The sequence below is a fragment of the Colletes latitarsis genome, chromosome 12 (genome assembly GCF_051014445.1).
Source record: "Colletes latitarsis isolate SP2378_abdomen chromosome 12, iyColLati1, whole genome shotgun sequence".
NCBI lineage: Eukaryota > Metazoa > Arthropoda > Insecta > Hymenoptera > Colletidae > Colletes > Colletes latitarsis.
Genome location: NC_135145.1, coordinates 18,541,504 through 18,568,571, shown reverse-complemented (window position 1 = coordinate 18,568,571; position 27,068 = coordinate 18,541,504). Strand labels below are relative to the sequence as shown.

General features: G+C 28.9%; 1 protein-coding gene across 14 annotated transcripts in view; it reads left to right on the top strand.

The window, feature by feature from the left end:
• Window positions 1-27,068, top strand: part of LOC143348816 (serine/threonine-protein kinase MARK2) — a 294,206-nt gene that overhangs the window by 112,741 nt on the left and 154,397 nt on the right. Inside the window, exon 1 of one of the 14 annotated variants that reach the window (XM_076779458.1) lies at window positions 9,733-10,072. The exons of the other annotated variants lie outside the window; for them this stretch is intronic. The gene's annotated coding sequence lies outside the window, so the exon portion shown is untranslated. Of the gene's footprint in view, window positions 1-9,732; window positions 10,073-27,068 lie in introns of those variants that run through there. 14 annotated transcript variants of the gene reach the window in all.

Below are 27,068 nucleotides of genomic sequence, written 5' to 3'. Positions count from 1 at the left end.
GTGTATATTAAAATTGATTCAAAATTTTAGAAAGAATACAAAAATAAATATTCTCAGATTTTCCATTATATTCAACCACTCAAAAATTTTTCTAAATTTTGAAAAAAACTTTCGTGTATATTAAGATCGATTCAAAATTAAACATTCCAAAATTGTAAAAAGAATACAAAAATAAATGTTCATAAATTTTCCACTATATTAAACCACTCAAACATTTTTTTTAATTTTCAAAAAAAATTTCGTATATATTAAGATCGATTGAAAATTGTAAAAAGAATACAAAAATAAATTGTCATAAATTTTCCACTATATTGAACCACTCAATTTTTTAAATTTTCCAAAGAAAATTTTGTATAAAGTAAGATTAATTCAAAATAAACGAGAAAATTCTTAATAAAAATATTTGACCCCTCGAAGAAATTGCTTGAACTGAAGCATCGACTCGTATTTATTTATTTACGTCCGTAATGATCCATCAGTGTACTCAGAGTGATAAATGTTGCAATAATGTTAACGTTAGAAGTTTCCTCAGACTCCAATTGAATCTGTGAATAATAGATCCGAAGGAAGTGAGATATCCATCAAAGAAATCTATCTTGCAGCAATAGCTATTCGCATGATTACATACTCTGTCGATGAGATCACCCGTGTTGTAGCGTGGAAGCAAAAAGCAAATGTTTGAACAACGGAAAATGTTTAACTTTTCCATTTAACATTCTCAAACATATTTTACTACGGTCGAAATAACGAAATTGTTATTCAGAAATTTTTTTTTTTAAATTGTTTTGTTCAACGACGGTGTGTTAATTATTATTTATGATTTCATGGAATAATTTATGAGAATGTTACACTTAATGGAGAAAATATCAAAGAGCCTGAATGGAGAAGTACAGAGTTGGACACGGGCGACCCACGCGACAGGAAATGCGTTAATCTGCATTATTACGACAGTCGTTCAATAAATAAAGAGACAAACAACTCGTTATTTTAACGTGATTTAATAAATTTCACGATTTAATTCCTTGTTTAAATTATACGTTTGCATCGATCTACTTTGTTAACACAAAATGTTGTCGGTTTATTAAATAAAAAGGAACATGTAAATTATTTTACAAGTTATTAATCATTTGACGTACGATTTAATTACAAGCAATTTTGCAAACAATTTTTATTCTAGATAATAGTGAATTATATGTAATTTAAAATTTATCCCAACAAACTTTGAAATTTTCATTTTGATATAAAATTGTTTAAAAGACCAAAATTTTGATTCTAAACAATAGTGATGATTCTAGATAAAATTCTAGACAAACTGTATAATTTAAAATTTGTACTTCTAAAGCCTGAAATTTTTATATCAATGTAACAGTTTTTAGGTTATAAAAATTTTTATTCTAGATAATAGTGAACTATATGTAACTTAAAATTTGTCCCAACAAACTTTGAAATTTTCATTTCGATATAAAATTTTTTAAAAGAGCAAAATTTTGACTCTACACAATAGTGATCTACAATATAATTTAAAATTTGTCCCCCTAAACTCTGAAATTTTCATTCCAATATAATAATTTTTAGAAAACCAAAATTTTGATTCTGGACAATAGTGAACTATACATATAACTTAAAATTTGTCTCCTTAAATTTTATTAGTATTGAGCAAAATTTTCATAATATAATTTTCATAATTAACCATTTGATGTACAATTTAGTGACAAGCAATTTCTCAAAAGTACACACTATTGAATTAAAACATTATTCAAAGGCTTGTTAGAAAACGTGTTTTCTATCTTTGTTATATTCGATTTTTCAATTTAATTTTCATCTAATATTAAGCTTCACATAATTTCTAGTAATAGATATGACGAAAAAGATAAGACTTTTATATAATAAATATTAATTTAGAAACTATTGCACTTGTAGATGTAATTATCAGGTTTAAAAATATATAATGTTATGGGGACAGATATTCAATAATTTTTGAAATATTAATGGTTAAAGTTACATTTTTATGTGCAAATATAGTTTTAATCTATTAATTATTAATTACCACCATAGGATGTGGTGGTAGAGTAAGAGACTCCTACCCAGTTGGTCCGAGTTCGTTTCCCGGATGACCACATGAGTTTTTTCTCTTAATATAAATAAGTTTTAATAATTAAATTCATACATAAAAATGCTAATTAGCTTTTAAATAAAGTGTTTTTCCAGTTATTAAAATTTACAACGTACATAAACAATATAAAAATGTGGTATTGATAACCATGGTGGTAATTGGCAATATAAAATTATAATTGTAGATAATAATGAAACTCGAATCATTAATTCTCAAAAATTATTGATTATCTATAATGTTCATACATTCTTAAACCTGATAATTAAATCTACAAATGTTAAAAATTTTCAACAGAATCTTTGTTAAATTCAGTTTTCATTAACACGTTCACTGTCCGGTTTCTTAACGTCGTATCTAAAAGCATGGCACTGTGTCCCGTATATGGGTCATAGACAGTGAACGTGTTGGCGGTTGAAAAATCGTTTAACGCGTTCACTGTCCGGTTTCTCAGCGTCGTATCCAAAAGCATGGCGCCGTGCCCCATATACGGGGCATGGACAGTGAACGTGTGTTATAACTCTCACACTGAAAATTAAATTCTCTTCCCTTGACTTTCCGTGAAATACAGTTACAGAAAATGGGAAATATTTCAAACGAGGCTACGTTTGATAATAATGATGCTTTAATCATCGATATAATATTAAATATATATAATGTTTATATATTCTTAAACCTGATAATTAAATCTACAAATGTTAAAAATTTTCAACAGAATCTTCGTTAAATTCAGTTTTCATTAACACGTTCACTGTCCGGTTTCTTAACGTCGCATCTAAAAGCATGGTACTGTGCCCCATATACGGGTCATAGACAGTGAACGTATTGACGGTTGAAAAATCGTTTAACGGCGTTCACTGTCCGGTCTCTCAGCGTCGTATCCAAAAGCATGGCGCTGTGACCCGTATATGGGTCATAGACAGTGAACGTGTTGGCGGTTGAAAAATCGTTCAACGCGTTCACTGTCCGGTCTCTCAGCGTCGCATCTAAAAGCATGGCGCCGTGCCCCGTATATGGGTCATAGACAGTGAACGTGTTGGTGGTTGAAAAATCGTTCAACGCGTTCACTGTCCGGTCTCTCAGCGTCGCATCTAAAAGCATGGCACTATGCCCCGTATATGGGTCATAGACAGTGAACGTGTTGGCGGTTGAAAAATCGTTTAACGCGTTCACTGTCCGGTCTCTCAGCGTCGTATCCAAAAGCATGGCGTCGTGCCCCATATACGGGGCATGGACAGTGAACGTGAGTTGTAACAATCACACTGAAAATTAAATTCTCCCCTTGACTTTCCGTGAAATACAGTTACAGAAAATGGGAAATATTTCAAACGAGGCTACTTCTTTTACCAAGTAAAATCCAGATAAATAGAAATGAAAGTCTAATTTAAGAGCGTTGGAAAGCTTCGACAAAATCGTTGAACCTCTCCTTGTAAGTATGCTTGGCGAGGAAAAGTTAGATTCACCTATTCGCTACTCCGGCTTACCCAGTGGGCAAGATTTACGCCCCTGTTCGCGACACGCTCGCAGCCTTTATCAATTGCACTGGGCAGCGAGTGTCGCAAACGAGGAGGCGAGTTGACGCGTGACGCGAGTAACGATAGCTGACATTGCGTTGGACGTCCCCGTATACGCGTGTGCGCGCTTGGTCGTCGCTTTTTAATTTGCGTACCGTCGATGCAACAGGTTCCCCGACGACCCGCGTATCGCTCGAAGCTGCATTCGCCAGTTGGAAGACATCTCACTCGCTGCTCGGTTTCATCGATTTCTCTAGAAAGTCAAACACCGCGACACTTACAAGCGAAGGACACGAAATATACGACTTCGATTTTAATGTTCTTTCGTAGAGTGATAGTAAAGAGATTCCTTTTGATCTATGTAAAATATTAATTGTAGATACTGAATAGTTTTTGAGATATAAATAATCAAACTGGGACAATTATAAATTAGTTTTGTATGACCTCATTGGATGTCTTATGAAATTGAATATTAATTCAATTCGAATGTTCAATAAGGGATTCTAGAGGTCAAAATAAGACGAAAATCAAGAATACCAATTTGTTGATGGAGGCTTCGTTAAAAAGTTATTAACGTTCGAAGTTGCGGCTGTAGAACGGCAATTTGTCCATCTATTTGAATTTTTTTCTCGAAAATGCGCAAGATTTCGGAAGTACGTGTATTCACCAAAAATTATTGTAATTCACCCCTGCATCTAAAAATAATTTTTCCGGAACGATTTGAAAATTTTTTTTTTTTCGTCGAAAAATTTTACATCTTGAATTTTTTTCTAGAAAATGGGTAAGATTTCAGGGGTATGTTTATTCACCAAAAATGATTGTAATTTACCCCTGCAACCGAAAATAATTTTTTTATAACGATTTGAAGCACGTGAAATATCAGGGGAATCATTCATTCATGATCAGACATTACATTTTCGGTAATGATTTTTTTTCTCGAAACTGGGTAGGATTTAGGGGATATGTCTATTCACCAAAAATGATTGTAATTCACCCCTGCATCTAAAAATATTTTTTCCAGAACGATTTGAAATTTTTTAATTTAATTTTTTAATAACTTTTTAACGAAACCTTAGTCAAGAAATTGATATTCTTCTAAAGTATCGAATATCTGCATCTGATATTTTACATACACCGAAAAGGATCATAATATATTATGAACAGCTAACGAACTGAAGCGAAAATTGACAAATTTCGAAAAAGTTTACACGATTATTTAAATTTTGATTTTTACAATTATTTCGTGAGGGACAATAAATCTATCATGAACAACTGACGAACTGAAGCGAAAAGTGAGAAATTTCGAAAAAATAAAATTATTAAATTAAGTTTTTATTATCATAAAATTTTGATTTTGACGATTATTCTGCTCAAAACAAGAAGTCTATTATGAACAGTTAACGAACTATATCGAAAAGTGACTTCTAAAAGATAAAATTATTGAACGAAAATTACACGTTTATTTAAATTTTGATTTTCTCGATTATTCTGCGTGGGACATTGAGTTTGAAAATGTAGAATATAATTTTTTCCATAGAATGTTTTGTTTTTGAAAATATTTGGATAATTGGCGAACATGCCAGACCAGTACTGGTTATTTCTACTTGCGTGGGAGTTCTTAATAATTGATTGTTGCGTGGTAGTATTCGTTGGGACTGTCTTTTTAATAGTCAGACTCGGTTGGAATAAGTAATAGCGTATCGATGTCGATAAACGACGTTGCGTGCAAGTATAAATAATGAATAATGGACAATTCGAGAGGTTTCACATTCTATATTTGAAGTTATAGAATTTCATAGTTTTCTTAGTAATTTATGTTGAATTTGTTCGATGTATATTTAAAGAAAACACCATTTTAATATAACCTTAACGTCAATGCGTATAAACATGTTGCAAGTATGCATAATAAATGATGGACAGATAAATTCGAGAGCTTTGACATTCTATATTTGGAGTTATAGAATTGAATAATTTTGTTAGCAATTTATGTTGAATTTGATCGATGTATATTTAAAGAAAAATAGCGTTTTAAAGTGACCTCAATGTCGATGCATGTAAACATATTGCAAGTATGCATAACGAGTAATGGACAGACCAATTTGAGAGGTTTCAGACTCCATATTTAAAGCTACAAAACATAACAGTTTTTAAAAACAGCATTTTAATATACTCATCACGTCAGTGGATATAAACACTGTGTGCAAGTATGCATAACAGGTAATGAATAGATCAATTTGAGAGGTTTCAGGCTTTGTGCTTAAAATTACATAACTTATAAACACTTTTATTAGGAATTTATACTGAAGTTGATCGTAGTATTTATATTAATAGAAAAACTATATTTAAATAAAATCATCAAGGTGATAAATTTTAACAAAAATTCGTCCCATCACTGTCCCTAGATCTAACGTTAATAGTAATGAAAAAGTCGTTTTAAAAACCCCCAGTAATAGCCTCTAATTTTGCTAAAAACGAACAAGATTGTCACCAAAAATATTCTGATATATTTGTCAGCGTGACTCGGGAAGATCACACGATTTTTAGTATCTGGCGCCATGACGCGACTATCTTTCATCGATCGTGCAGTTTGGAGGATGACAACAATCCGGGCAGCGAGAGGTTATCGCTCGTAAGACCATTGCTACGCTCTTTGGAAAAATAAATAGCAAATCTTGACGACGCAGAAACACATGAAAACAAGAGTGATTTATCAGCTCTCACAAAGTAATCGTAAAAATCAAAAGTTATATAAACGTGTAAATTTTTTTGAAATTTTGTCCTTTAAAAATGAAAGTTTGAATAAACGTGTAATTTTATTTCAAAAATTTTATTTTTGAGAAATTTCACACTTTTAGTTTCAGTTCGTCAAATGTTCGTAAGAGACTTATCGTCTCACGCAAAATATCTATAAAAATCAAAATTTAAATAAACTTGAAAATCAAAATTTGAATAAATATGTAAACTTTTTCGATATTTCTCACTTTTCGCTTCAGTTCGTCAGTTGTTCATAATAGATTTATCATCTCTCACAAAATAATGGTAAAAATGAAAATTTGTATTTGTTTTTTTAAACTTAATTCAAAATTCTATTTTTTATATTTTTCACTTTTGACTTTAGTACGTCAACAGTTCATAATAGCTATTGTCTCATGCAGAATAATCATAAAAATCAAAATTTGTATGATCGTGTAAATTTTTTCGAAATTTTGTCCTTTAAAAATGAAAGTTTGAATAAACGTGTAATTTTATTTCAAAAATTTTATTTTTGAGAAATTTCACACTTTTAGTTTCAATTCGTCAGATGTTCGTAAGAGACTTATCGTCTCACGCAAAATATCTATAAAAATCAAAATTTGAATAAACTTGAGAATCAAAATTTGAATAGATATGTAAACTTTTTCGAAATTTCATTTGTTTTTCAAATTTCTTACTATTCGTTTCAGTATGTCAGCTGTTCATAATAGATTTATCATCTCTCACAAAATAATGGTAAAAATCAAAATTTGTATAAATGTGTTTTTTTAAACTTAATTCAAAATTTTTTTTTATATTTCTCACTTTTGACTTCAGTTCGTCAACTGTTCATAATAGCTATTGTCTCATACAGAATAATCATAAAATTCAAAATTTGTATGAACGTGAAATTTTTTTCGAAATTTTGTCCTTCAAAAATGAAAGTTTGAGAATAAAAGTGTAATTTTATTTTTGAGAAATTTCACACTTTTAGTTTTAATTCGTCAAATGTTCGTAAGAGGCTTATCGTCTCACGCAAAATACCTATAAAAATCAAAATTTGAATAAACTTTAGAATCAAAATTTGAATAAATATGTAAACTTTTTCGAAATTTCTCACTTTTCGTTTCAATTCGTCAGACATTCCTAACAGACTTGTCGTCTCACACAAAACAATCGTAATAATCAGAATTTAAATAATCGTGTATACTTTTTCAAAATTTCATTTTTTTTTTTTTCTTCTCAAAATTTCTCACTTTTCGCTTCAGTTCGTCAGCTGTTCATTTATTGTGTTTCGCAAAATAATCGTAAAAATCAAAATTTAAATAATCGTGTAAACTTTTTCGAAATTTCATCTTTTTTTTCAAATTTCCTACTTTTGTCTTTTGTACGTCAGCTGTTCACAATAGATATTGTCTCACACAAAATAATCGCAAAAATCAAAATTTGTTTAAATGTGTAAACTTAATTCAAAATTTTTTTTTTTAAATTTCTCACTTTTATCTTTAATACGTCAGTTGTTCATACCAAATTTATCATCTCATGCAGAATAATCATAAAAATCAAAATTTGAATAAACTTGAAAATGAAAATTTGAATAAATATGTAAACTTTTTCGAAATTTCTCACTTTTCGTTTCAATTCGTCAGACATTCCTAACAGACTTGTCGTCTCACACAAAACAATCGTAATAATCAGAATTTAAAAAATCGTGTATACTTTTTCAAAATTTCATTTTTTTTTTTTCTTCTCAAAATTTCTCACTTTTCGCTTCAGTTCGTCAGCTGTTCATTTATTGTGTTTCTTAAAATAATCGTAAAAATCAAAATTTAAATAATCGTGTAAACTTTTTCGAAATTTCATCTTTTTTTTCAAATTTCCTACTTTTGTCTTTTGTACGTCAGCTGTTCACAATAGATATTGTCTCACACAAAATAATCGCAAAAATCAAAATTTGTTTAAATGTGTAAACTTAATTCAAAATTTTTTTTTTTTAAATTTCTCACTTTTATCTTTAATACGTCAGTTGTTCATACCAAATTCATCATCTCATGCAGAATAATCATAAAAATCAAAATTTAGATAAACTTGAAAATCAAAATTTGAATAAATATGTAAACTTTTTCAAAATTTCATTTTTTTTTTTTTTTTTTTTTTCAAATTTCTCACTTTTCTTTTCAGTATTTCAGCCATTCACAGTCTTGTCATAACCATAAAAATCAAAATTTGAAGAAACGTACAATCTTTTTCAAAATTTTATCCTCCAAATATAAAAATTAGAAAAACCCCATAATCCTATTTAAAAAATGTTATGCTTTAAAAATTTCTCACTTTTCGTTTCAATACCACGAATGCTCCTAACAGATTTATCGTCTCCGTTTCATTTTCCCTCGCGAAACACGTTTACTCGAATCGTCTCTGCGGTCAGTCGTTCCGATAGAAGCAACGTGACAATCCATAAATTACGCAGCGAACGTGTCGCGACTGGCCGCCATAGTGTGTCGCGTAAATAGAAATTCGGAACAAAAATCAAAGCTTCTAAACTTGTCAATTTTCGACCTGAGACTCAATCGATGCACAACAAATTACACATATTTGTTAAAAAAAAATTGAATCCACCTTAATTTTTTTAATAAAAATCATTTTGCTAATTTCCACAAATTGGGACCAATTGTTAATACTGTAAAAAGATTGTTTAGCAATTTGGAAGGTTCTATAGTACTGTACATAATTTGCAAAAATCAAATTAAAAGTTCCAATAAATTTCTGGCATCATTTTCAACGATAAATTGGCAAATTCAGTCAAAATTGTGGATAGTATTAAAATCTACGTTCCTTTATTAACATTTTGGAATATAAAAATTTATAAAACAATGAAATGTTGGAAGTTAGAGATAAGTAAGAAGAATTATGGAAGTTTTTAACTTTTCCCCATTACTGAACACACTGTGGTTCGCTATATCAGTGGTTCTCAAACTCATTTAGCCAACCGCCCCCTCTCCAAAAACAAAACATCACTTAGCGCCCTCTGGGAAAGAATTTTTCCTAAATTTGAATATCAATCAAACAGAAAGCTACATTTCTACCTTTTTCGAAAAATATACTAAAGAAAGGTTGTAAATTAGAAACATTGAATTATGAAACTATTCATCGAACTAGAAAGGTAATATAAAACAAGTTAAAACATTCAAAGTCATCTTAATTCGTCCAAGTACACTCAAAGAAAAATTCCAAATCTTCTCTTCTTTCTTTTACGCTTTCACCGCCCTCTGGTGGGCGCTGCAGCGGCCGCCAGGGGGCACTAGCGCCCACTTTGGGAATCACTGCGCTATATGGTCTAAGGTTACGTGCTTGTCCGCGGATCGTACTGGCCTAATTCGTTTAACTTAACGACATTAGGAAGTCGCGCGCGCGGATCCACACTCTGTGGCATCGTTTCTCGCGAACTGCGTCCGCGACGCGTTTTTGCTCGCGAGAGAAGAGAAAAATTGTCTAAATAATCTCGATCCCGATCTTCGTGGATGGAAACGGCGCTCGACTCGCCGAGCACGGTGGCTGTCGACGATGTGTGCTCCAGATTCGAAGCGATACGTCGATCTTGATGAAGAAATTGCACGCGAGCTGGCGAAACGTAAGGAGAACGCGCACGATTCGCGAACCCGCCGCGAATAATGCGACCATTCGCGGGTGGTGAAACGACCATGGACTCGACCGGGTAAATATGCTATGGAAGTTGGATTTTGGGGATAATGTAACTCCAAATCGTCGATTCAAACGCGATTATGGGGAACATTGGACGAGAAATTGAGTTTATCATGGGATTTTTTACCTTGAATGATATTGAATGATATTGGTTTGTTTTTGGGGTTTTTTGGAGTTGTGGAATTTTTAAATCTGTGTGGTGGTTCTCGAAGTTTTCATATTTGGGTTATTGGGGGTGGTTTTAAGAGCTCTGAGACGAAAATTTATTGAATTTTTTAGTCGATAAATATTTTATTTTTATTTTTATTTTTATTTTTATTTTATTACACATCAAAAAATTGTTAAACTTGATCAAAATATTTTGTAAAAATGGCACTAATATTCTTGATAAATTTCCTGTAATCGTGTTACAGTTGAAAAGTAACTGCAATTTTTTAGTAGAAAGTATTTCATTTTTATTTTTATATTTATTTTTATTTTATTGATTGAGTAAAATAGAAGTCCCATTAGTTTACAAAGTAGTAGAATATAATAATCGAAATGAGGTTGAGAAAGTTTCAAAACACAGTTTTTGAATGATGCAATAATAGAAATCGAAATTTCTCGAAAAAAGAAAATATTATAAAATTTAGACTTAATCAAAATATTTGTTTAAAAGTAGCACCAATATTCTTGATAAATTTCCTGTAATCGTGTTACAGTTGAAAATTAATTGAAATTTTTTAGTCAAAAATATTTTATTTTTATTTTCATTTTTGTTTTCATTTTTATTTTATTTATTGAGTAAACTAGAAGCCCCATTAGTTTACAAAGTAGTAGAATATAATAATGATCGAAATGAGGTTGAAAAAGTTTGAATGATGCAATAATAGTAATCAAAATTTCTCGAAAAAAAAATATTATAAAATTGTTAAAATTAATCAAAATATTTTGTAAAAATAACACTAATATTTATGATAAATTCCCTGTAATCGTGGTACAATTGAAAAATTAACTGCAATTTTTTAGTCGAAAATATTTTATTATTATTTTTATTTTTATCTTTATTTTTATTTTATTTATTATATTCTACTACTAAAGTAAGTAGAATATAATGATCGAAATGAGGTTAAGAAAGTTTCAATACATAGTTTTTGAATGATGCAATAATAGTAATCAAAATTTCTCGAAAAAAGAAAATATTATAAAATTGTCAGACTTGATCAAAATATTTTGTAAAAATGGCACTAATATTCGTGATAAATTTCCTGTGATCGTGTTACAGTTGAAAATTAATTGAAATTTTTTAATCGAAAGTATTTTATTTTTATTTTTATTTTTACTTTATTTATTGAGTAAAATAGAAGATTTATTAGTTTACAAAGTAGTAGAATATAATAATCGAAATGAGGTTGAGAAAGTTTGAATACACAGTTTTTGAATGATGCAATAATAGTAATCAAAATTTCTCGTAAAAAAAATATTATAAAATTGTTAAAATTAATCAAAATATTTGTTTAAAAGTGGCACTAATATTCGTGATAAATTTTTCTTAAAATCGTGTTACAGTTGAAAAGTAACTGCAATTTTTTCGTCGAAAATATTTTATTTTTATTTTTATTTTTATTTTTATTTTTATTTTTATTTATTATATTCTACTACTAAAGTAAGTAGAATATAATAATCGAAATGTGGTTGAGAAAGTTTCAATACACAGTTTTTGAATGATGCAATAATAGTAATCAAAATTCCTCGAAAAAAAAATATTATAAAATTGTTAAAATTAATCAATATATTTTGTAAAAATAGCACTAATATTCGTGATAAATTTCCTGTAATCGTGATACTGTTGAAAAGTAACTGCAATTTTTTAGTCGAAAATATTTTATTTTTATTTTTATTTCTCTTTTTATTTTATTTATTCAATAAACAATAAGCGTCTATTAGTGTACAAAATAGTAGAACATAGCAATCGAAATGAAGTTGAAAAAATTTCAATATATACTCTTTGAACGATGCAATAATGGTAAAGAAACTTTCTCGAAAAAAAAAAATATTATAAAATTGTTAGACTTGATCAAAATATTTTGTAAAAATAACACTAATATTTATGATAAATTCCCTGTAATCGTGGTACAATTGAAAAATTAACTGCAATTTTTTAATCGAAAATATTTCATTTGTACTTTATTTTATTTAAATATATATTATTCAATAATTAAAACATGGTTACAAAGATAATTTTTAATACGAATTAGGTAAACAATATATTCAAAAAAATTAAATTCCACAGTTTTTGAATGATGTAATCATAATAATAAAAATTATTCGAAAAATATTATAAAATTGTTAGACTCGATCAAAATATTTTGTAAAAATTGCACTAATATTCGTGATAAATTTCTATAATCGTAGTTCAGTTAAAAAATTAACTTCTTTTTAGTCGAAGATATTTTATTTTATTTATTCAATAATCAAAATAAGGTATCAAAGACAATTTTTAATGCAAAAATTATAAATTCACAATTTTTGAATGATGCAATAGTAGTAAAAAAAATATTATAAAATTGTTATAATCAAAACATTTGTTTACAATACCAATAATATTCGTGATTAACTTTTTAGTCGAAGATATTTGATTTTTATTTCATTTTATTTATTCAATAATCGAAACAAAGTTACAAAGATAATTTTGTAACACGAATTGGGTAAACAATATAAGGATAAAATATTTAAAAAGTTTAAATACAAAGGATTTGAATGATACAATAATAGTATAAAAATTTCTCGAAAAAAGAAAATATTAGACTCGATCAAAATATTTTTTTCAACATAGCACTGATATTCGTGATGTTTCTGTAATGGTGGTACACCTGGGGGCTACGTGGAAAAATAAATCGAAAGTGTAGGATGTAATTTCTTCGTTGGAGGAAATCGACTTAGACGCTAGAAGTAGAAATAGCGAGTAATGGACAGACGCGTCGAGCAAATTATATTTCCATCCCCTGTACGACAAATTTTCAAATTCAATCACAAAGCATTGCTCAACTAAATTTTATTTCTGATTTTCCAGTGATAACTTCACTTTTTAAATTTTCTTTTAAGAGTCAAATCTATGAAATTTATAATTTTCAATTAGGACGAATAACAACACAATTCTGATTCTAAAAAAAAGTGTCTATTAAATGCTTGTGAAAAATAAAATTTTATTTCTGATTTTTCAGTACGTAATTTCTTTAATTTTTAAATTTGATTTCTATTTATTCACAATCGTCTATTCTATGAAATTCATAATTTTCAATTAGGACGAATAACAACAAAATTTTGATTCTAAAAAAAAGTGTATTAAATGCTTGTGAAAAATGAAATTTTATTTCTGATTTTTCAGTACAATAATATCTTTAATTTTTAAATTTTTCTATTTATTCACATTCATCTATTCTATGAAATTTATAATTTTCAAATAGGACAAATAACAACAAAATTTTGATTCTAAAAAACAGTCTATTAAATGCTTGTGAAAAATTTAAATTTTCCAGTACATCATATCTTTAATTTTTAAATTTGATTTTTATTTATGCATCATCGTCAAATTTATGAAATTTAAATTTCTCAATTAGGACGAATAACAACAAAATTTTGATTCTAAAAGAAACTATTTATTAAATGCTTGTGAAAAATTAAATTTTATTTCTGATTTTTCAGTACGTAATTTCTTTAATTTTTAAATTTGATTTTTATTTATTCACATTCATCTATTCTATGAAATTTGTAACTTTCAAATAGGAAGAATAACAACAAAATTTTGATTCTAAGAAAAAGTGTCTATTAAATGCTTGTGAAAAATTAAATGTTATTTCTGATTTTTCAGTACGTAATTTCTTTAATTTTTAAATTTGATTTCTATTTATTCACAATCGTCAAATTTATGAAATTTAAACTTCTCAATTAAGACAAATGACAACACAATTTTGATTCTAAAAAAAAGTGTCTATTAAATGCTTGTGAAAAATAAAATTTTATTTCTGATTTTTCAGTACGTAATTTCTTTAATTTCTAAATTTGATTTCTATTTATTCATCATCGTCAAATCTATGAAATTTATAATTTTCAATTAGGACGAATAACAACAAAATTTTGATTCTAAAAAAAGTGTCTATTAAATGCTTGTGAAAAATTAAATTTTCCAGTACATCATATCTTTAATTTTTAAATTTGATTTTTATTTATTCACCATCGTCAAATCTATGAAATTTAAACTTCTCAATTAAGACAAATGACAACAAAATTTTGCTTCCAAAAAAAATAGTCATTTGTCTTAATTGAGAAGTATATAAATATCATAAATTTGACGATGGTGAAACTTTCGTTTGTTCTAAACTCGATGGAGGAAGAATTCGATCGCTGGATCGATGAAAAGTGGTTCGCTAAGTGGTTCTGCCATTCTTTTCTCGACGCAAAGTCCCCTGTTAATCGAAGAGATTGGCTCCGGATCAAATCCGTTGCGTAATCTTTGATAAAACGATGGCTAAGTAATAAGGTAAATCAGGGATTGAAAGATTATCGGGCGCTTCGAGAATCTTACGTCATAGATCGATCCTGTTAATCGGTTCTTCCGTGGATCTTTACTTGGAGAACGCATAGTTAAAGTTTCGATGTTTGATTATTTATTGGGGCTGTTCTAGCGATCTTCTGAATCCATTCACGAGTCATTTTGGGTCTGTAATTTGCAATAATTGAGGAATAAATTATTATTAAAAGGCAAACTCGTTTATTATTGGTTGTTCAATAATTATTATTCAATTCAATTTTTGAAATTGTAATTATAAATTTCATATTTTGCCCCGATTGATTATTTCTAGTATTTTTCGTTTGAAATATGTTTGAATATTCTCCATTTTCCCGCGAAAAAGATCGCAAGAAAATGGAGGTCGAAAACGTGATTCACGAGTCATTTTGGGCCTGTAATTTCCAACAATCGAGGAATGAAATATTATTAAAAGGCAAACTTGTTTATCATTGGTTGAACAATATTTTTTTTTACTTAACTTTTATTGTTGCATCAACAAATTAGGTTAATTATAATTATTGATCAATTCAATTTTGAAAATTCTAATTATAAATTTGATATTTTGCACCAACGAATTACTTTTAGTATGTTTCGTTTGAAATATATTTGAATATTCTCCATTTTCCCGCGAAAAAGATCGCAAGAAAATGGAGGTCGAGAACATGATTCAAGAGTAATTTTGAGTCCGTAATTTCCAACAATTGAGGAACAAAATATTATTAAAAGGCAAACTCGTTTACCATTAGTTGAACAATATTGTTTTTTTATTTAACTTTTATTGTTGCATCAATCAATAAGGTTAATTATAATTATTGATCAAGTCAGTTTTTAAAATTCTAATTATAAATTTGATATTTTGCACCAACAGATTATTTTTAGTATATTTCGTTTGAAATATGTTTGAATATTCCCGCGAAAAAGATCGCAAGAAAATGGAGGTCGAGAACATGATTTTTACGAGCAATTTTGCATTTATAATTCCCAACAATGGAGGAATAAAATATTATTAAAAGGCTAACTCGTTTATTATTGGTCGTACAGTAATTATTTTTATTTTTTTTTAATTTTTATTTCATTTTTATTGTTGCATCAACCTATTAGGGTCATTTGCAACCACGATACCTGACAAATGATAGATATTGAACTAGGTTAATTATAATTATTGTCCAATGCAATTTCTAAAATTCTATCTGATTCTAAATTTGATATTTTGCACCAACAGATTAGTTTCAGTATGCTTCGTTTGAAATATTTTTTACTTGTTTACCATTGGTTGAACAATATTTTTTTTTGTTTAACTTTTATTGTTGCATCAACAAATTAGGTTAATTATAATTATTGATCAATTCAGTTTTTAAAATTCTAATTATAAATTTGATATTTTGCAACGATCGATTATTTTCAGTATATTTCGTTTGAAATATGTTTGAATATTCTCCATTTTCCCGCGAAAAAGGTCCAAAGAAAATGGAGGTCGAGAACGTATTTCGTACTAAATGCACTTATTTGGAATTCAAGGATCGTTTCAGTTAAATTTCGAGCCACCTCTGGGAAAAATTTTAATGAGAGATTCTAGAGGCCAAAATAAGACGACAATCAAGAATACTAATTTGTTGATGGAGGCTTCGTTGAAAAGTTATTAACATTTAAAGTTCCCCCCGTATTGAATTTTTTTTCTAGGAAGTGGGTAGGATTTCGGGGGTAGGTCTATTCACCAAAAATGATTGCAATTGACCCCCAAAGCTAACAATATTTTTTCCAAAACGATTTGAAATTTTTTTTTCCCGCCGAAAAATTTCACACTTTCTCGAATTTTTTTCTAGAAAGTGGATAGGATTTCGAGGATATGTCTAATGACCATAAATGATTGTAATTGACCCTTGCAACCGAAAATAATTTTTCCAGAACGATTTGAAATTTTTTTTTTTTTCGTCGAAAAATTTAAGAATTTAATAAGATTTTCAGTAATGAATTTTTTCCTCGAAAGTGCGTAGGATTTTGGGGGGATGTGTAATGGCCAAAAATGATTGTAATTAACCCCTGTAAGTAAATATAATTTTTTTAGTATGATTTGAAATTTTTTAATTTCGTCTAAAAATTTCAGTATCTACTCGAATTTTTTTCTCGAAAAGGGGTAGGATTTCCGGGGTATGTCTATTTACCAAAAATGCTTGTAATTGACCCCTGCAACCGAAAATAATTTTTTCAGAGCGATTTGAAAATTTTTTTTTTTGTCGAAATATTTAGGCACATACACCCTGTCGATTTTTCTCAAAAATTCCTTTTTCATTTTTAGTATTTTTGTTTGACGCCCTACAGAAAAGTTGTCTAATACTTTTTTGTAGGTACCCATGAGCTCTACTTCAGAAAAAAGTTTCATTGAAATATATTCACTATCGTAGGAGTTATGGCTGTTTGAAAATTGGACCATTTTTATGGGGTTTTTCTCATTTTGCGGGGTCAAGGACCAACTTTTTGAATATTTTTAGAATTTCTACATATTCTACACTAAAATACGCGTCGTTTGCTTTTTTAAACATTAAAATCGTCCAATCCATTCAGAAATTATGACATTTTAAAGATTCGCACGGAATTTCGGGGTAATATTTCTGACCAGAAATTATATTTTCGGTAAGGAATTTTTTTCTCGAATTTGGTTAGAATTTCGGGGGTATTTCTAATGACCAAAAATTATTGTAATTGACCCCTGCAACCGAAAATAATTTTTTCAGAACGATTTGAAATTTTTTTTTCACCGAAAAATTTAGGCACCCCCCCCTGTCGATTTTTCTTACAAATTCGTTTTTGATTTTTAATAATTTTGTTTGACGCTCTACAGAAAAGTTGCCTAATACTTTTTTGTAGGTACCCATGAGCTCTACTTCAGAAAAAAGTTTCATTGAAATATATTCACTATCCTAGGAGTTATGGCTGTTTGAATATTGGACCATTTTTATGGGGTTTTTCTCATTTTGCGGGGTCAAGGACCAACTTTTTGAATATTTTTAGTATTTCTACATATTCTACACTAAAATACGCGTCGTTTGCTTTTTTAAACATTAAAATCGTCCAATCCATTCAGAAATTATGACGTTTTAAAGATTCGCACGGAATTTCGGGGTAATATTTCTGGCCAGAAATTATATTTTCGGTAAGGAATTTTTTTCTCGAATTTGGTTAGAATTTCGAGGGTATGTCTATTGACCAAAAACGATTGTAATGGACCCCCGTAACTAAAAACAATTTTTCTAAAACGATTCTAAATTTTTTAATTTTGTCAAAAAATTTCACACCTACTCGAATTTTTTTCTCAAAAAGGGGTAGGATTTCGTGTGTATATCTAATGACCAAAAATGATTGCAATTGACCCCCACAACCGAAAATAATTTTTCCAGAACGATTCAAAATTCTCGAATATTAATTGTTAATAACTTTTTAACGAAGCCTCCATCAACAAATTGATACACTTAATTTTCGTCTTATTTTGGTCTCTAGAATCTCCCTGATATATACTTACAAATTTTACATTCTGCACCCTTTCCCTTTCTATAATTCTCAACTTCATTAAAGATACTTTTGAATATTTCTCATTTCCCCGCGAAAACGCTCCCAAGAAAATGGAGGTCAACGTGTTCCTTACTCGTCGCGCGGAGTACTTGAAATTCAACGATCGTTCGCGCCGATGTAAGAATTATTAATGTTGGTAAACAAAGTCGGTGTTAATTTTATTCGTCGATTCTCTGTTGCACGGTACGTACGTAGGATCGACTGGGAAAGACGCGTTTCGATCGATAGCGCGCGCATAACCTTCGACTGATCGTGCCTCTCGTGCGTTCCGCGAGGCATCGACGGCTGCGCGCGACCAAACGAAAATGGCGTCCCCTGGCGGTGACGTTCGTGGGTCGACGATCCTCCTCCCGACGGAGCAACGTGTTCCGGACCGGATTTTTCGTAACGTTCGTTCGCGAGTACGCGACTCCACCTTTGTCGCGCGTGTGCCTAACGAGAATAGCTTAAAAATGTGCTTTCCATTCGCGACTCTGGGGGGATTCCGTTTTGAGCGCCACTGCTTCTCGAGCCGCGTATACAGAGACGGTCGTCGCGGTCGTTAAAGCGGATTATCTAAACATAATCGTAACCGCGATGATCGTACGGTCGACTCGTTGAATAACATCGTTCCGTACGCAGCTGCGTTTAACAGTGGCCTCGACAAACGGGGCCCTAGCGCCGTCGTAAATTCTTATCGCCAGCTCGTATTTCTTCGAATCGATCTCACGGGGACCAACCTAACCTCCGAACCACCCGAAAACACGGTGAACCAGAGATGGCCAGAGTTACGTTAGAAACGAGAACGAAGATCGTACGATATGAGAATTTATTTGTAAGGTTAGGTTAGATCGAGAACTCTTGCAAGAAATTCTATGTATACTGTATCCCCGTGCACAATAAAGACGTTTATGTTAATGGTATACGGGGTGTCCAAAACGTTTGGGAACACGTTTAAGTGTTACTGAAGTGAAGTAGGTTAAACAGGTTCGTGCAAGGTTATGTTCGAAAATGTTTTATTGGAAAGTTATTCACGATTCATCGTGGCAATCTTCGAAGGTTTCTCACTCTGTGAGAATGGTTTTTAATTTGTTGAATTAGTGATTGTGGAACTCTTTTAATGACTCTGTTTTGGAAATAAGAGTAAATGGTTTTTAATTCGTTTTTGTAGCAGAGGTTATGGGATTGGAATTTTTTTAGGTTATGTTTAATACTGCACGCTATTCAGAAACAAAAGATGGCGTGCATGTTTGCCAATGAGGGAATTAGAAACATTTCTAACAGTTTTGTTGTAACTACCATAATGAATTATAGATATCTTTAAAAGCTTGTATCTTTTTAATGATGCATTTTCGGACATAAGTTTATATGAACTTTTTTTATACAGGGTGTTTGGGCACACGTGGGAAAAATTTTAATGGGAGATTCTAGAGGCCAAAATAAGACGAAAATCAAGAATACTAATTTGTTGATTGAAGCTTCGTTAAAAAGTTATTAACGTTTAAAGTTCCCTCCGTATTGAATTTTTTTTCTAGAAAGTGGGTAGGATTTCGGGGGTAGGTCTATTCACCAAAAATGATTGTAATTGACCTCTGTAACTGAAAATAATTTTTCTAAAACGATTTGAAATTTTTTTTTTCCCGTCGAAAAATTTCACACTTTTTCGAATTTTTTTCTTGGAAGGGGGTAGGATTTCGAGGGTATGTCTAATGACCAAAAATACTTGTAATTGACCTATGTAATTACATATAATTTTTTTAGTATAATTTGAAATTTTTTAATTTCGTCGAAAAATTTAGACAAATTAGATTTTCGGTAAGGAATTTTTTTCTCGAAAGTGCGCAGGATTTCGGGGGTATGTCTATTCACCAAAAATGATTGTAATTGACCTCTGTAACTGAAAATAATTTTTCCAAAACGATTTGAAATTTTTTTTTCCCCGTCGAAAAATTTCACACCTTTTCGAATTTTTTTCTAGAAAGTTAGTAGAATTTCTGGGGTATGTTTAATGACCAAAAATACTTGTAATTGACCTATATAACTACATATAATTTTTTTAGTATAATTTCAAATTTTTTAATTTCGTCGAATTTAGGCACCAAATTAGATTTTCGGTAAGGAATTTTTTTCTCAAAAGTGTGTAGGATTTCGAGGGTATGTCTAATGACGAAAAATGATTGTAATTAACCTCTGTAACTGAAAATAATTTTTCTAAAACGATTAGAAATTTTTTTTTTTTCCGTCGAAAAATTTCACACATTTCCGAATTTTTTTCTTGAAAGTGGGTAAGATTTCAAGGGTATGTCTAATGACCAAAAATGCTTGTAATTGACCTATATAACTACATATAATTTTTTTAGTATAATTTAAAATTTTTTAATTTCGTCGAATTTAGACACCAAATTAGATTTTCGGTAAGGAATTTTTTTCTCAAAAGTATGTAGGATTTCGAGGGTATGTGTAATGACCAAAAATGATTGTAATTAACTCCTGTAACTAAATATAATTTTTTTAATATAATTTGAAATTTTTTGATTTCGTTTACAAATTTCAGTATCTACTGGAATTTTTTTCTCGAAAGTGGGTAGGATTTCGAGGGTATGTCTAATGACCAAAAATGCTTGTAATTGACCTATGTAACTACATATAATTTTTTTAGTATAATTTGAAATTTTTTAATTTCGTCGAATTTAGGCACCAAATTAGATTTTCGATAAGGAATTTTTTTCTTGAAAGTGAGTAGGATTTCGAGGGTATGTCTAATGACCAAAAATGATTGTAATTGACCTCTGTAACTGAAAATAATTTTTCTAAAACGATTTCAAATTTTTTTTTTTCCGTCGAAAAATTCACATCTTTTAGAATTTTTTTCTTGAAAGTGAGTAGGATTTCGAGGGTATGTCTAATGACGAGAAATGATTGTAATTGACCTCTGCAACCGAAAATAATTTTTCCAAAACGATTTGAAATTTTTTAATTCTGTCGAAAACTTTCGCACCTTCTTGAATTTTTTTCTAAGAAATGAGTAGGATTTCGAGGATATGACTCTTCCCCAAAAATGATTGTAATTGACCCCTACAGCCAAAAATATTTTTTTTAGAACGATTTGAAATTTTTTTTTTCGCCAAAAAATTTAGGCCCTGTCGATTTTTCTTAAAAATTCCTTTTTCATTTTTAGTAATTTTATTTGACGTCCTACAGAAAATTTGTGTAATACTTTTTTGTAGGTACCTATGAACTCTACTTCAGAAAAAAGTTTCATTGAAATTTATTCGCTATTGTAGGAGTTATGGCTGTTTGAAAATTGGACCATTTTTATTGGGTTTTTCTCAGTTTACGGGGTCAAGGATCAACTTTTCGTATATTTTTGCAATTTCTACATATTCTTCATCTAAATACGCGTCGTTTGCGTTTTTGAAAATTAAAATCGTCCAATCCGTTCAGGAGTTATGGTGTCTTAAAGATTCACATAAAATTTCGGGTAACGATTTCTGGCCTGAAATTAGATTTTCGGTTAGGAATTTTTTTCTCGAAAGTGCGTAGGATTTCGGGGGTATGTCTAATGATCAAAAATGATTGTAATTGACCCCTGCAACCAAAAATAATTTTTCCAAAACGATTTGAAATTTTTTTTTTTCCTTCGAAAAATTTCACACCTTCTCGAATTTTTTTCTCGAAAGTGGGTAGGATTTCGAGGGTATGTCTAATGACGAAAAATGATTGTAATTGACCCCCACAACCAAAAATAATTTTTCCAAAACGATTTGGAATTTTTGAATTTAATTGTTAATAACTTTTTAAGGAAGCCTCCATCATCAAATTGGTATTCTTGATTTTCGTCTTATTTTGGCCTCTAGAATCCCCCATTAAAATTTTTCCCAGGGGTGGCCGAACACCCTGTATACTTGACTTGAGTAATAAATAGTATAAGTTTGGTTCCAATGTTTTTGGACACTCTGTATAGTAGAGTGTTCGAGCCAATGTATTTCTCTTTAATCAATGAGTAAAATGTTTTATTTTTATTTTTTTTATAATCATAGTAAATTTTATATGTTTGCAGTACATTTAGAGAACCAATGGTAACCTTCAATTTTTTTTAATGATATGCTACACATTTTGTTATTCATACGCAAGCGTGCGAACCCTAATTACCATTTGCGATACCGCGAAGCAAGCAAAGTCGCCTCCAAAACTGTAAACTAAAAACTTCGTGCAAATATTGCTCATTTTCTATTGTTCCATTTCACTCAAATTTTTTTTTATATCATTCTACTTGATACTGGATATTTTCTTATTTAACATTGTTTTTGTTAAAATATTTTTTCATTTATAGCTCCATGAATTTAATTTTGCCCGAAAATATTTCTCTAAAATCAAAAAAATCGCCTCCAAAACTGTAAACTAAAAACTTCGTGCAAATATTGCTCGTTTCCTATTTTTCCATTCAAATTTTTTTTTATATATTTGTAATTCGATATTTTCTTATTTGACATCGTTTTTATGGTGTACTTTTCTTGATAAATTTAATTTTGCCCAGATATATTTCTCTAAAATTAAAAAAATCATATCCAAAATTGAGAAACTAAAAACTTTGTACAAATATTCCTCATTTTCGATTTTTCTTTTGCAAAATTTTGCTTGATACTGAATATTTTCTTATTTAACATCATTTTTATTGTGTACATTTCTTCATAAATTTAATTTTGCCCAAAAATATTTCTCTAAAATCAAAAAAATCGTGTCCAAAACTGTAAACTAAAAACTTCGTGCAAATATTGCTCGTTTCCTATTTTTCCATTAAAATTTTTTTTTTTATTATTTTGTAACTCGATATTTTTTTATTTAACATCGTTTTTATTGTGTACATTTCTCCATAAATTTAATTTTTCCCAGAAATATTTCTCTAAAATCAAAAAAATCATATCCAAAATTGAAAAACTAAAAACTTCGTACAAATATTCCCCATTTTCGATTTTTCCATTTAACTTAAATTTTTCTTTTGTAACATTCTGCTTGATACTGGATATTTTCTTATTTGACATCGTTTTTATTGTGTACTTTTCTTCATAAATTTAATTTTGCCCAAAAATATTTCTTCAAAATCAAAAAAATCTTGTCCAAAATTGAGAAACTAAAAACTTTATACAAATATTTCTCATTTTCTATTTTTCCATTAAAATTTTTTTTTTTATTATTTTGTAACTCGATATTTTTTTATTTAACATCGTTTTTATTGTGTACATTTCTCCATAAATTTAATTTTGCCCGAAAATATTTCTCTAAAATTAAAAAAATCATATCCAAAATTGAAAAACTAAAATCTTCATACGAATATTCCTCATTTTCGATTTTTCCATTTAACTCAAATTTTTCTTTTGCAAAATTTTGCTTGATACTGGATATTTTCTTATTTAACATCATTTTTATTGTGTACATTTCTTCATAAATTTAATTTTGCCCAGAAATATTTCTCTAAAACCAAAAAAATCATATCCAAAATTGAAAAACTACAAACTTCGTACAAATATTCCTCATTTTCGATTTTTCCATAAAAATTTTTTTTTTTTATTATTTTGTAACTCGATATTTTTTTATTTAACATCGTTTTTATTGTGTACATTTCTCCATAAATTTAATTTTACCCAGAAATATTTCTCTAAAATCAAAAAAAACGTGTTCAAAATTGAAAAACTAAAAACTTCGTACAAATATTCCTCATTTTCGATTTTTCCATTTAACTCAAATTTTTCTTTTGCAAAATTTTGCTTGATACTGGATATTTTCTTATTTGACATCGTTTTTATTGTGTACTTTTCTTCATAAATTTAATTTTGCCCAGAAATATTTCTCTAAAACCAAAAAAATCATATCCAAAATTGAAAAACTACAAACTTCGTACAAATATTCCTCATTTTCTATTTTTCCAATAAAATTTTTTTTTTTATTATTTTGTAACTCGATATTTTTTTATTTAACATCGTTTTTATTGTGTACATTTCTCCATAAATTTAATTTTACCGAGAAATATTGCTCTAAAATCAAAAAAATCGTGTTCAAAATTGAAAAACTAAAAACTTCGTACAAATATTCCCCATTTTCGATTTTTCCAATAAAATTTTTTTTTTTATTATTTTGTAACTCGATATTTTTTTATTTAACATCGTTTTTATTGTGTACATTTCTCCATAAATTTAATTTTACCCAGAAATATTGCTCTAAAATCAAAAAAATCGTGTTCAAAATTGAAAAACTAAAAACTTCGTACAAATATTCCCCATTTTCGATTTTTCCATTTAACTTAAATTTTTCTTTTGTACCACTCTGCTTGTTACTGGATATTTTCTTATTTACCATCATTTTTGTTAAAATATTTCTCTATCATTTAAAAAATAAAAAAAAATATCCAAAATTGAAAAACTAAAAACTTTATACAAATATTCCTCATTTTCCATTGTTTAACCCAAATTTTTCTTTTGTAACATTCTGTACAAAAAAAAAATCTTTTTTTATATAATTCTCCTTGCTATTAGATATTTTCTTATTTAAAATCGTTTGTATTGTGTACATTTCTTCATTTATAAAAATATTTCTCCAAAATCAAAAAAAAAAATCGACACGTTTCACATTTCACGGAACATGGAACAAAAATGCATTGTTGCTTTATTTTATTTGAAAAATAAATAAACTCTCTCTAACAATTTATTTGCAACGTTCATTAACGAAAGACAGAATATTGTACTTTTTAACGAGCAACACACACCGAATTAAAAATTGTTTGTCTTTCGTTCGTTAATATTTCGCGAATTTTTTGCCCATCTCTGTAAAATTGGACGACCGTTAAAATTCACGGAAATATTCATCGAGTACGTCGACCTGAAATTATTCCGCTCGCGATGACGTGTATTGTTAGTCGTTTTCCACTGTGCAACGATAAGAATTCTGACTAGGCGCACAGTTATCATCCATGCATTCGCTCGTACGGAAAATTTTCACATTCTTATTTGACTATCTTCCTATATATTATTGTCACAGAAATTCCTCGACGTTGAATTCTCGAAACACTCTGTATTGAATTTTACTCACAACCGTGGGAAAAATTTTAATGAGGGATTCTAGAGGCCAAAATAAGACGAAAATCAAGAATACCAATTTGTTGATGAAGGCTTCGTTAAAAAGTTATTAACGTTTAAAGTTCCACCCTTACTGAATTTTTTTCTCGAAAATGCGCAGGATTTCGGGGGTATGTCTATTCACCAAAAATGATTGCAATTGACCCCTAAAGCTAACAATATTTTTTTCAGAACGATTTGAAATTTTTTTTTCCCGCCGAAAAATTTCACACTTTCTCGAATTTTTTTCTAGAAAGTGGATAGGATTTCGAGGATATGTCTAATGACCATAAAAGATTGTAATTGACTCTTGCAACCGAAAATAATTTTTCCAGAACGATTTGAAATTTTTTTTTTTTCGTCGAAAAATTCAGGAATTTAATAAGATTTTCGTTAAGGAATTTTTTTCTCGAAAGTGCGTAGGATTTCGGGGGTATGTGTAATGACCAAAAATGATTGTAATTAACCCCTGTAAGTAAATATAATTTTTTTAGTATGATTTGAAATTTTTTAATTTCGTCGAAAAATTTCAGTATCTACTGGAATTTTTTTCTCGAAAAGGGGTAGGATTTCGGGGGTATGTCTAATGACCAAAAATGATCGTAATTGACCCCTGCAAACGAAAATAATTTTTCCAGAGCGATTTGAAATTTTTGAATTTAATTGTTAATAACTTTTTAACGAAGCCTCCATCAACAAATTGGTATTCTCGATTTTCGTCTTATTTTGGCCTCTAGAATCGTACATTAAAATTTTTCCCATCGTTGTCGAACACCCTGTATATCATTGTTTACTTATTTAAGTAAACACGATCATCCATGATTTCCTTATTTACATAGTTTTTCAATTATGGAAATTAAATTGGTCGATATAGTAATTTTATTTCGAAGTGTTTACTCAAGTAAATACAAATGTTTTATAATTTCTCAATTTGTGTTTTTATCGAAATTAAATTAGTAAACATAGTAATTTTACATGAAAGTGTTTATTCTCGTAAATACAAGGAATTTATTTAAATTTTCAAATTAGTTTTTCAATTTTTATTTTTATAGAAATTGAATTAGTCAGTATAGTAATTTTACTTGAAAGTTGTTACTTTTTCAAATAAACATAATGTTCTATAATTTTTCAGTTTGTGTTTTTATCGAAATTAAATTAGTAAACATAGTAATTTTACATGAAAGTGTTTATTCTCGTAAATACAAGGAATTTATTTAAATTTTCAAATTAGTTTTTCAATTTTTATTTTTATAGAAATTGAATTAGTCAATATATTAATTTTACTTGAAAGTTGTTACTTTTTCAAATAAACATAATGTTTTATAATTTCTCAATTTGTGTTTTTATCGAAATTAAATTAGTAAACATAGTAATTTTACGTGAAAGTGTTTATTCTCGTAAATACAAGGAATTTATTTAATTTTTCAAATTAGTTTTTCAATTTTTATTTTTATAGAAATTGAATTAGTCAGTATAGTAATTTTACTTAAAAGTTGTTACTTTTTCAAATAAACATAATGTTTTATAATTTCTCAATTTGTGTTTTTATCGAAATTAAATTAGTAAACATAGTAATTTTACTTTGAAAGTTTTTAACTTATTTGAATAAACTCCAGGAATGTTCAATAATTTTCCAAATTAGTTTTTCAATTTTTATTTTTATAGAAATTGAATTATTATAGTGTTTTTATGGAAATTAAATTAGTCGATACAGTAATTTTACTTTGAAAGTTTTTAACTTATTTGAATAAACTCCAGAAATGTTCAATAATTTTCCAAATTAGTTTTTCAATTTTTATTTTTAT